The sequence below is a fragment of the Hetaerina americana genome, unplaced genomic scaffold (assembly GCF_022747635.1).
Source record: "Hetaerina americana unplaced genomic scaffold, ioHetAmer1.1.p SCAF_23, whole genome shotgun sequence".
Taxonomy (NCBI): Eukaryota; Metazoa; Arthropoda; class Insecta; order Odonata; family Calopterygidae; genus Hetaerina; species Hetaerina americana.
This window is the reverse complement of record NW_027286797.1, coordinates 2,985,062-2,997,465: the sequence shown is the minus strand read 5'-3', so window position 1 is coordinate 2,997,465 and position 12,404 is coordinate 2,985,062.

Below are 12,404 nucleotides of genomic sequence, written 5' to 3'. Positions count from 1 at the left end.
TCCGTTCAATCCGGGGAAGCAAGCTTCCATGGCCGCATGTGGGAAAGTGTTAAAGAAAAGGGATGAGGGATTCTGCATATATATAGCCGCCAAAGAGTATGCATAACACATTAACACACGAGTGTACAGAGCGCAGTTCGATCACAGCAATCCGCACAGTTAGATCATAGTAGTTTGCAAAAACGCATCTCGACCGCAGCAATCCGCAAAAACGCAGTTCGACCACAACAATCCTCAGGGACGTATTTCGACCGCAACAACGCTCTCCTCACATCAATACCCTAAGAATATTCCCTTCAGATTAAATATAATCATTAATTAAAGACACTCATATTCATTCATGGAAACTCTTTTCCCTTCTTAAAGATGGAAAGAGTCAGTCATTCATGCTGCGTCAGCAGAACGAGGCCGAGACACTGAAGCGGAATGATTTAAAGAAAAGTGTGGAATACGAGGTGAAAAAATTAGAAATGTTACCAGATACAGAGACGTCATACTGTCCACCATTATCTACGAGAGATTACAAAGGAAGATATACATGCCTAAATATTTTAGCTTGTCTATACAAGATATGCAGAAATTTAATGATACGTCGTGGCACGAAAAATTAAAAAAACAATGTAATGTGAATAAAAAAATTAATTTAATAATATGAAAATTGTATTATTTCATATAGTCGTAGAGTTGAAGAATTTGCTTGAGAAAAAGAAAAACATTGCCTAAAAAGATGGTCAATTGTTTTCATTACCTTTTTCGATTGTTTTGGATCGACGAAAATGAACGGAGAATTTCAAATACAAGCTGGTATTTCTCTAAGAGAAATGCACTTGGAAATTGGAAGAAATAGTGTAATAAATGTGAAAAATCAAGACAATTTATGTTTTAAATATGCCATTTAGGCGAAAAAATTAATAAAGACCCTCAAGGTGTTTCTATATACGATACTCAAACATTTCATACTGGTTACACTTGGGGTTGCATCAGTTACCCGGTGGAAATTTCCCAAATTGCGACATTTGAACGAAAAAATAATATTTCAATCAATATTTTTGGCTTGGATGAAAAGAATAACGCCTACTCCATCAAAATTGTCAATGAGGAGCTTGAGGATCACCATGATCTTCTCTATCTAGTTTAGGGAAATAAATCGCATCACTGTCAGATCAGAAACTTTAATAAATTGGTGAGAAGTCAGTTGACTAAATATAAATCGAAATTATATTTTTGCAAACGTTTAAATCACTGCTACACAGTGGAATCTCTTGCTAAACATAAGGAGGACTGTGATATAAATTCCCCAAGCAAAATAATTCTTCCCAAAAGTGATGACGCTTTTTTGAAATTCAAAAACCTTTCACGCACAGCCCGACTTCCATGTGTCGCATATGCAGACTTCGAGTGTGCCCTACCAATAATCACAGGTTGCTCTCCTCAGAACGAGCATTCGTATACTCAAGCACGTCAGTAGCACGAAGTGATGTCTTTTTGTCTTCTCTTGGTGGCAAACAGGCGGGGTTTCCGAGCCTATTTAATACAGGGGTAGAAATGCAGTGCACGTCTTCCTCGAAAAACTCAAAGAAATGTCACTCTATGTGAGAGGAGCATATAAAAACGCTGTACCGATGCATACATTGACTTATGAGGAAATTCTCACATTTAACCAAGCTTCTCTTTGCCATATCTGCGGCTGAGTTGGGTGAAGATCGTGTGATAGATTACGATCACCTTTCGGGTAACTTCAGAGGTTCAACTCACACGGCATGCAATTTTGATTACAAAAACTCAGCTTTATTCCTTCTTAATTCACAATTTATCAAATTATAACTTTCCCCTCGTCATCCCACACTTAAAATCTGATGACATGCAGATAACTTGCATGCCAAACAACACGGAAAGTATATTTCCTTCTCAAAATATGTAGATTCCTACTTTTCCGACCGCTTCGCCGACAGCTTTAGATTTTATTCAACCTCTCTTTCAAAATTGGTACACACTCTCCCAAAGGATGCATTCAAACAAACATCCTCCATTTTTAGAGATAAACTCGATCTCATCACGCGTAAGGGTGTTTTCCCATTAGAATGCGTAAATTCCTGGTAAAAATTAAATTATGGTAGTCTTCCTTCCATTGAACAGTTCTTCAGCACTCTGACGGAGGATACCATTACGAGTGAGGATTATGAATTTGTTAAAAAGGTATGGAGTGAATTCCATAAAAGAAATGCGTGAATATTTAGATATTTACTTGAAAACAGACGTTCTTCTTTTGGCCGAATATTTTGAAAATTTTCGAAGTTCGTGCAATGATACTTATGGGTTCGACGAGGCTTGGTAGTTCACAATACCAGGGTTTTCCTTCGACGCTATGCGTTAGCATACGGCGTTAACGCTCGACATGTTGACCGACTATGATATGGTCCTCATGTTTGAAAACGGTATTCGCGGGGGAATCAGTCAGTGTGAAGCGATGTGCTAAGGAAAACAATAAGAACGTGGAGATGTTCGAAAAAGGAATCTACATATTTAAAGTATGTAGACGGTAATATTTTATATGTATGCATATTTTCAGATTGTCTCCCCGACTATCCCCGACAATTCTCCTGAGGGTTACTTGTGGAAGTGGATTTAGAATACCAGACGGAGCTGTACGACTTACACTCGGACTTACCTTTTGCGATGAGACAAAGACCCCTCCAGGCGGAAAACATTCAAAATTATTAACTACTCTGGATAATGATGAGCGTAACGTCATCCATTACAGAACACTGAAACGGGCAATTACGGCAGGTCTCGAATTGAAAAAGATCCATAGAGTAATCGAGTTTGATCAATCTCAATCGACGACGTCATACATCGACCAAAACTCGTAAAAACATGAATTGGCAAAGTTCGATATTGATAAGGAAATGTACACTCTAATAAACAATGCAGTATTTAGCAAGACCAAGGAAAATGTACGTAATAAAATCAATATCGAATTCGTCAATAATGAAAAATGATTGAATAAATTTATCGCTAGCTTCTTACTTCTCGATCGCACTATTGTCGCAGAGAATCTCGCTGCTGTTAATGAAGACGTAGTTCCATCAAAATGAACAAGCCATCGTACATTGGTCAAGCAGTTTGTACATTTCAAAAATGTTAATGTATGACTTCTTCTATTGCATATGAAGAAGGGTATGTCACTGCTCTATATAGATACGGACAGCTTCAAACTCGAAATGCGTGAAGATTTCTATGACGACGTAAAAGTTAACAGTTCATTATACGATGCCTATAACTATCCAACTGACCACCCGTGCTTTTCGAAAACCAATGCTTAAGTGATAGGGAAGATGAAAGATGAATGTGGGGACAAGATCATAACCCACTTTGTCGGATTGCGAAGCAAACCTTTCTTATAACGTGCAAGGCAGGTAAACGCGCAAAAGGTGTGAAAAGGGTCGTGATTGATAAAACGATATCATTCGATGACTGTCACCTATTTGCGTGAGAATACTCTCTCTAGAAAGATGACTGATTCGATCGCAGAAACATCAGTTGCACCCGATGGAGATGAATGAAATTGCTTTGGCTCCACCGATGACAAACGCTACGTCTGTGAAAATGGAATAAACCCCCTAGCGTAGGGTCATTTCAAACTTTGCAGGAAAAGAACGAGGGATGAAGCGTTTCCTCCATGAGGAAGATAAATTAATTGAAAGTCGAAGTCAGTTGAAATTTGTTCATCGCGTGGTGAGCACTAAAGTGGGGTATGTTGCCGATGCTCTTTGCTCTGTTTTCGTTTCTCAACCTAACCAGGGATGACGTAACCCTATGTGTCGCTATTTATTTACAACATTACGGTGTCCTACACGTGAGCGATAATGGTATTAGCAAAATAAGAGGATAGGCTTTAGAAATCACGCATACCATTCCAAAAATATTTTAATTTGAAGGCGGATGGAATTTTGAATGAGGAAACATTGATTTAGACGAATATTACAAGATGTCGGGGTGCAGGATGATACCCGTTTTGCCGTTTATAACTACCTATGGAAAAAGAAGGATATTGTATGGCACTGTCCAATGGTGAGTGATTTACATGAGCAGTTAGCCGAAGCAGCCTTTAATGCCTGGAGTGAATACGCTAATTTACTGTTCAGGCAGGATTTCAATAATCCAGTCATAGTAATCATCAACTCTCGTGATAAGCATAGATACATGCTAAATCTGGAATACAATGCAATAATCTGCAATACATGCTAACTCTGGAATATGCCCTTCTCCGCTGGATGGGCCGGGAAAGGTTCTAGCACATACAGCATTTCCAGCTCCCGGAAATCATCCCTTAGATATTCAATCGATTTTGGGAATAAGGGAAATTGGTATTTAGGTAAATATGGGAATCACTCATACGAATTCTCGAATTTATACAAGGTTCTGCTTCACGAGATCGGGCACACTCTCGGCATTTTATATTACAGAGATAGCCGAGCTATTTTGTATTCGCTTTACTTTCATAATGGTCCATTTGCGTTACAAGAACATGACATAATCACATTACAAAGCTTATATGGAATACGTGAAAAATCTAAAGGAAATAGGGAGAATAAGGACGGGGGAGAGGTAGGTGGAGAGGAGTAAGACGAGGAAGTAGAAAGTGCATAGAAACAGCACCCGATTTCCGTGTGCGAGGTTGAATATATTGATTACTTTCTGATTGTTGATCATTAGTTGTTTTTGTTTCGCGGTAAATTATTTTGGATGATCGATTTAAAGAACATGAATATGCCATCACTAAATTCGCAAGTTATCACGGACTGGATGACTTTCCTCCCATCGAACATGAAAGCAATTGACGCGATTCACCGCAGACCTTCAGGAGAAATCCCAATTTGAAGATACCCACTCTTTTTGTGATGGATGATTTAATGCACGATTGTTTTATTGCTATTCACGCGAGGATCGCATCATTCCAACATCTCAGTCATACTCACCACACAAAACGTATTCTATCAGAGCCATCAATCTGGAAATATATCCCTAAACACGAAATACGAGTATGTTTTCAAAAATCCTAAAGATCAGACTAAGTTCCGATACCTAGCCCCGCAGGTACATCCAGAGAATTCCGGCGAACTTCTGAGGGTTTATAATGAGGTAACATCAAAGCCTTTCAATTATTTATTTCTCGACCTATCGCAAAAGACAGACGGCTTAGATTTAGAACTGACATATTTCCAGGGGAAATAACATCGGTGTTTGCCCCATCGAGCACGAATAACTATGAGGAAATTGAAACGCAACAAGTACCTCCTTGGGTTGTTAAAGACTGCCGGTTCAAAGTTGCGAAGATCGATGATAGAATCTGCAAGCGCCGACGGAATGAACGCAATCGGCGAGTGTTGCCTAAATACTTTGAACGGGAACCATAAAATTTGCCCTTCTGTGAAGAGGAAGTTACGTTGCTATAAAAATACGCTAAGAATGTTGAGTTGCTCTAAAGTATCAATTAAGAAAAAACGTCAAATACTTAAGCAAAAGGGAGGGTTTCTACTGGCACTTTTAGGATCTCTTTTGAGTAGTTTAGTGGGTAACCTGATATGAGTCTCAAACGGATGATACTAATCGATCAGATTTTGAAGAGGAAAAGAATGACGCGAGCCGTCTGCAGTTTGGAAGAGCAAATGAAGAAAGAAAACTAAAACGAGCGATTCCAAGAAATGTCATCACTACCGTAGGATATTAGATTCATATTTAGGCACCATTAACCACATGAACGGGACCATTCCAGTATCGTACGAGGTGGAAGAAGAAAGTAAGAAAGGGGAAAATAAGTTATAAACAGTTGGCAAAACCCTTCTGATCAAAGAACGAAATATATGTAGATCATGGACAAAAGCTGTCAAACGAAATGGAGGAGACATGAAGACATTCTTGGAGGAGTTCGCGCAAGAAATCAAGGCAGGCGAGGAAGGGAAATCACCGATAGGGTCTCTTGCCAGATCAAGCAGAAAAAGACTGTCAAATAATCAAACTCCACCTATCAAAGGAAAGAGAAGCCTGCAGCGTACGTGAAATGGAAAACTAAATCAAGTTCTACACATTTCAACCCGGAGAATCCCTATAACTTTTCTAATGTCGAGCCGCTATGGAAGTGACTCGGAAAGAAAATAAACAAAACACGTGTGGGAGAATGGCTGGAAAATCAGGCAACGTATACGTTACATAAGCCACCGCGGAAGAAATTTCCTAGATTAAATATACTCCTACGTATATAGATGAAGCCTGGCAATGTGATCTTAACGATATGCGAAAGTTTAAAATGCACAGTGAGGGCTATGCTCATCTCATCACCGTCATTGGCGTGTTTTCCAAATATGCATGGGCGGCTCCACTCAAGAGTAAGTCCACCGAGAACGTCATCAACGCATTTAGAGTAATTATAGGCAAAAGAAAACCCTTGAAAATTCAAAGTGATACGGGGACCGGATTTTCGAACGAAACGTTTAAAAGCTTCCTTGCCAAGCGTGGACTAAAATATTTTACCACCAATAATCCGGACGTAAAAGCCGCTGTAGTAGAAAGTTTCAATCGTACTACTCTAAAAAGACGTATGTATAAGTATTTCACAAAATTTAATACCTTGAATTATGTAAGCGTGCCACCGAAATTGATGAGAAAATATGACGATCGCATATATTCCAGCATGGAAGTTTCTCCATCAGAAGTGAGTAAGAGAAACGCCTTTTGGGGTCGCGCGTCGTTTATCGACGATTAAACCGAAAAATCAGTTTTCCAGGAGAGATTTCGATCGAATATCGAAGGAAAGATTACCTTTTGCTAAAGGATACACGATACTCTTTTTCCAGAGAGGTTTTCAACATTTGGAAAATAGATAATACACCGATCCTCAAGTACAGTTTAGAGAATCTCAACGGGGAACGCATTAAAGGCTCGTTTTACCGAGAAGTTTGTCAAAAATTTGACTGTCGGTGAAAACACTGAGTTTCAGATTGAGAACATTTTAAAACGTAGAGGAAAGGGTAAAAAACTTGAAAATTTAGTTAAATGGAAGGGGTACGGTGATGATTTCAACAGTTAGGTCTCAGCCTCTGAAGTGCGACATTTGAAATGAGTGACTTTTACGTAACTTAATTAAGCGATAGCTCTGGGAAGTTTTTCCCCGATAACACTATTTCACATTTTCGAACAAAATCAGCTCAAGGTATATCTGCGGAAGATGACTGGAAGGTAGGCCTCGCTGAAATTTATTTCCCAAGGCTTAACCTGCCAATAATCCCTGCAGTAGAACCTGTGACCAAAGCTGATTCAGTTCCCTCCATACCGTCAAAAGAAGAGCCTCTACCTGTCCCCACAAACTGTCCAGTCGTCCGGGTTCGGGTTTGTGTACATGTAGTCATAAATTTGGAAGCTAAGACGTATAGTTTGAGAGAATTGTTGAATGAAATTCATCAAGCAATGCCGAGTGAAAAAAGATGGATATACGTCACAGGGCTTCACGATTGGTTTCAAAGGAAACTTTCCAACTCATTCCATAGTGCACCTTACGATACAAAATCCCCAATATTAAAGTATCCCAATACGTTCATGGATGTCGTAGGGAATATACCCGTAACACTCACAAAATACACATTGAAAGAACTACTCAGTACTATCAGATAATATATGGGCAACGAATTTGGTAGGGCGGAATTTGACATGCAATTCATGACGGTATTTACGAAACTTTCCGTTCCCAGCGCGATGATGGAGGTCGTTATACCTGATGAGCCGGAGCATCCGAAGAGTCAAGTGTTTGTGTACCTAGACGTGATATCACCACAATTCGTCAAGGACGCGATAGAAAAATGTTTACGGGTCGTGATGGGTGATAGAGGAAATCATCAAATTTTCATTCATCCCTTTTATATGTCACTCGAAAAAAACGACTTTGACCCGATGGAAGTTAAATTGATGAATAAAATGGGTAACCTTTATCCATTTATGGACAGCATAAACCCATCGTCTGTCGTTTTACATTTGATTGGGAGAACTGAATGATATATACAGGGATAAAATGTATATTATTATTTAATTAACGAGATGTCGAAGGATGTAGATCGTTACCGCCGATATTTCAGTCAGATTGAAGGCGATGACCAAGTGTATCAAGCTAATCATTTTAAACAGTGAGGTAGGGGGCTTCGGAATTTTTTCCGAGGCATTTGAAAATTTATAAAACCTTTGGCCACGCAAGGAATAAAGGCCATAGGTTGAGAAGTTGGGGATACGGGTATAAAAACTTACAGATAAGGAGAAGGAAGATTAATAAAGGAACCTTTGCGAACGCGCTCCTTAGAGGCTATTGATAATTTGAAAAGAAAAGCAGAGGACAAAATGAAAAGGATGGCCGAAGCAGCTTACGTGCTCCAAAGTGGGCTAAAATCGGTCGTGTTAAAACAAAAAAACGAAATGAAAAGCTTGAGCAAGTAGGTAGAAAGCGACAAAAGCCTCGAAGGCGAAAGCGTACGGTAAAACATAAACGGATACATAGTTCGGTAGTAGGTGCGTTCGGCTTATTAAAAGCTTTGTGTCCGAAGTGTTAGAGGTTTTAAAAAATGGAAGAGTAGATCCTAGAATCTTTGAACCTTTTTAGTGAATCAATACTGCAAGCGAGCGTGGATGGCTGCTCAGTAGTACCTTATAAACCGATCGCTTCTCTCGATAATTCCCGCGAGATTTATTTTTCAGTTAACGATAGTGGTGATTGATGCAGAAATTTAGGTGGAATAACTCTGAATTTGAAAGTAAAGATGTGCAATCGCGACGGTACAGATTATGGGGAAAGTGATAATAAACAACCTGGGGTGGTTAACAACTTCTACATTCAATGTTCTATCAATGTGAAGTTTATTTCAATGGGGTTCTAAAGACTTCCTCAGAAAATTATCCATATCGTTCATCCTTGAAAAACTTGTTAAATTATGGCGTTGATGCTTCATGCACTCACCTCGAGTGTAATGGATGGCCTTTGGATACTGGTAACGACTTGGGCCTTCAGACCGCTGCAAACAAAGGATTCGAGGAAAGAAAGACATGGTTCGCAAATAGCAACGTTGTAGAATTGGAAGGAAGATTGCACGTTGAAATTTTCAACACTTCAAGAAAACTTATAACTGGTGTGAACGTTGAGATCGTTCTAACGATGAAAGATTCAGAGTTTTAGATCAAGGAAAGTGAACCCCATCAAAACTTAAGATTTTAGACGCTACACTTCGTCCCGCATCATGACATTAATCCCTCAGTTTTATTATCTAATAAATACCTATTGAAAAACAACCTATCTATATATCCCTATAAGCAAACGGAAGTTAAGACTCACCTATTCCAGTAATATTGATTCAATCAAAAATAAGAACTTAATAGTCGGTCAAATTCCTTCCAGCATATTAGTGATGATGGTAGATGGTGACGCATTCACGGGAAAAATCAGAAAAATCCATTTAGCCTAAAACATTGTTCGATGACTGGATTTAACTTATTCGTAAACGGTACTGCTATACCATTGAGTGGTGTGAAAACGAAATTCCACAGCGAAATGAAGTTTTGCTACTCGCGTCTTCCTTCAACTCTATTCAGCTTTAGGTTAACGAGCCATAGTGATTATGGGAATCATATCACGATGGACATGTTCAAACACGGATAAACAGTATTAGCGTCGGATCTCCCTCCGGATAGAAGTGGTGAGGAAAGCGACGTGTCCAAACCGGTTTACGGTTATTTGAGATTTGAAATTCAGTTTGCAGTTAATCTTCCAAATTCCGTCAATTGCAACAATGCACAATTCAGGATTGGTGAAAATAGGATCAAGTTCTTCGATAAGTTGAGTGGTCATTCATCATGCAAACAAATGACATCGAAAACGTTTCATCCCGAGATCCTAGAACGAAAAGTAAGTTTAGAGGGGTTTTTCCGTCGGATCGGCTACCCAACCATCCCAAGCGCGGAATTTATATTGTCAATGTCGATCCTCCGCACAAAACAGGAATCCACTGGGTCAAGGTAAGCACGTTTAACAGTAAACGTGCGGAGTATTTCTACTCCTATACTTTTCCTCCATCAGTCGCGGATATTTTCACTTTTCTGAAACCTTTCAAAGTCATAGTAAATTCCGTTCGGTTGCAAAATTACCAATCAGATCTTTGTGGAGAATTTTGCTGTCTGTATGCACTTTTCCGATCCATCGCTCGCAAACCTATTTCCAAATTTCAAAGTCATAGTAAATTCCGTTCGGTTGCAAAATTACCAATCAGATCTTTGTGGAGAATTTTGCTGTCTGTATGCACTTTTCCGATCCATCGCTCGCAAACCTATTTCCAAATTCACATCCTTATTTCATCACCCCATACTCAACGGCTGCATCTTATCTAAGGTTTTCCGACGAGAGTTTGGACGCAAGCGTAAAGGAAGAAAATGTCACCCAGAATTGCAGAAGTGTTGTGCTCTAGTGGAGCATAGCGTCAGCTCCACTATATAATCAGTTAACTATGCAGGAGTCTCACGTGAAAAAGAAGATCTTCGTTCTTTACCTCCTACCCCTTATTCTGGACAATTGAGTATCTGGGTAAGAACAAAAGTGAGCGCATCTGTTGGTTGAAGGAGTCGGCTACGCCTAGCGTGGAACTTTCCTCTGAGTAAAACCGTGGGACTCGACCGGGGCCAGTGGAGCGGTCTAAAAAACTACACCACCCCCGTTACGGACTCTTTTAAAACATTAGTAATTCCTTCAGACGTGGATTCGCCCGTTCAATTTATAACATATTCCGGTAAACCTCACGTAAATTTGGGGAGTAAGAACAATCGCGTAACCCTTAAACATGAAGATTGGGAAGCATTAGTAAATTCTTTCGAGTCAATTGGTTCTCTCTTAATTTAGCCAGCAAATTGGATGATTCAGATATCAATCTTCTTATCGATTCTTTTTTGGAATGTTTATTGCACGATGTGACGTGCCCGAAATATTCTTTGAATAAGATTACATTCACGATGAAAGGTTGTGTCCTGTAATATATAAGCACGGTGAGAGTCTCACGAGCATCAGTTCATTATGCGGCAGTCTCAAGTGAATAAGAAGAGATCTTCATCCTCTGCCCCATGCCATGGGCAATTGAGTCCCTGGGCAGGACTAAAAGTGCGTGCATCGCTTTGTGGACGGGTTTGTCTACGCCGTGCGTGGAAATTTCCTCTGAGGAAAACCGTGAGACTCGACCCGGAACAGTGGGCCAACCTAAAAAACGAAGCCGCCTCCGTTAGGGCCTATTTTAAAACATCAGTGATTCCTTTGGATGTGGTGGTAATCTATAGTAGGGCAAAGCACAAGTAATAATAGATTTTCTCCTCAAAATTATCCAATACATTGAAGAACCCAAGCCTGTGCCAGTTACAGGTTCGAACACAAAATTTAAACTTGGAGGTTTGAGTGGCCATCCTGGATTATTTATAATAAAATAGATAGAGTAAAATTTATTTGAACAACTGTAGGCGTTCCTCCTAGTATTAAAGTTGAAAACAACTGCATTTAAAAAATTATTAAACCTATAGGTGCTTAATAAAAAGTTTCTGAACTATCAATCAGAAAATTTATCAATTCCTAAATATGATGAATATAGCTTCCAAAAAATAAACTGACTCATTAATATAAACTAAATACTTCTTATTGTTATCAACTGACTCTATAGCAAACAAAATTACAAATGATGCATTAAATTTTTATTTATTATATCCTTTTCCCACAATTCAAAAATTAAAATGGAGAAAACAATATTAAGTCAACATTTCATTCACCATCCATCCATGCAACTTTAAAAATATACATATAACTAAATAAATATACATACACAGTCAGAAGCAGCAGTTGATCAAACAATAAAATGATCTAAAAGGTTAGCATCCATGCAAGTAATTACATTAGAAACATACTTTTATATCTTTCACACAACTAGGGGGCACATTTTAAAACTGGCCATGATAGAAGTAAATTTGAAGCCTTCATAGCATTAACATATTGTCATAAACACCAAAGACCCTCTCCAGAAAATCATTGTACCATAGGCATTCCAGACCAAAAATTGGCTAGCTCACTAACATTGATTGTTTAACTACAAGGACCGTTCATAAACATCAAAGGGATTCATTGTCACCTTTATTGACTGATTATAATACTCAATAAAATTATTCAATTAACCCACAACCTAGAGGAGCTAGTCAATGCCTCATCCAGAAAGCTGAAATTTCTGACCTTTAGCAGCTATAAACAAAGGAGATGATCCCTGAAAAGCACTGCCCTCTTATGGACCTTCCAATGAATACAAAGATAGATAGCTCACTAGCAGATAGATCAACCCTAATATTCATCTGAG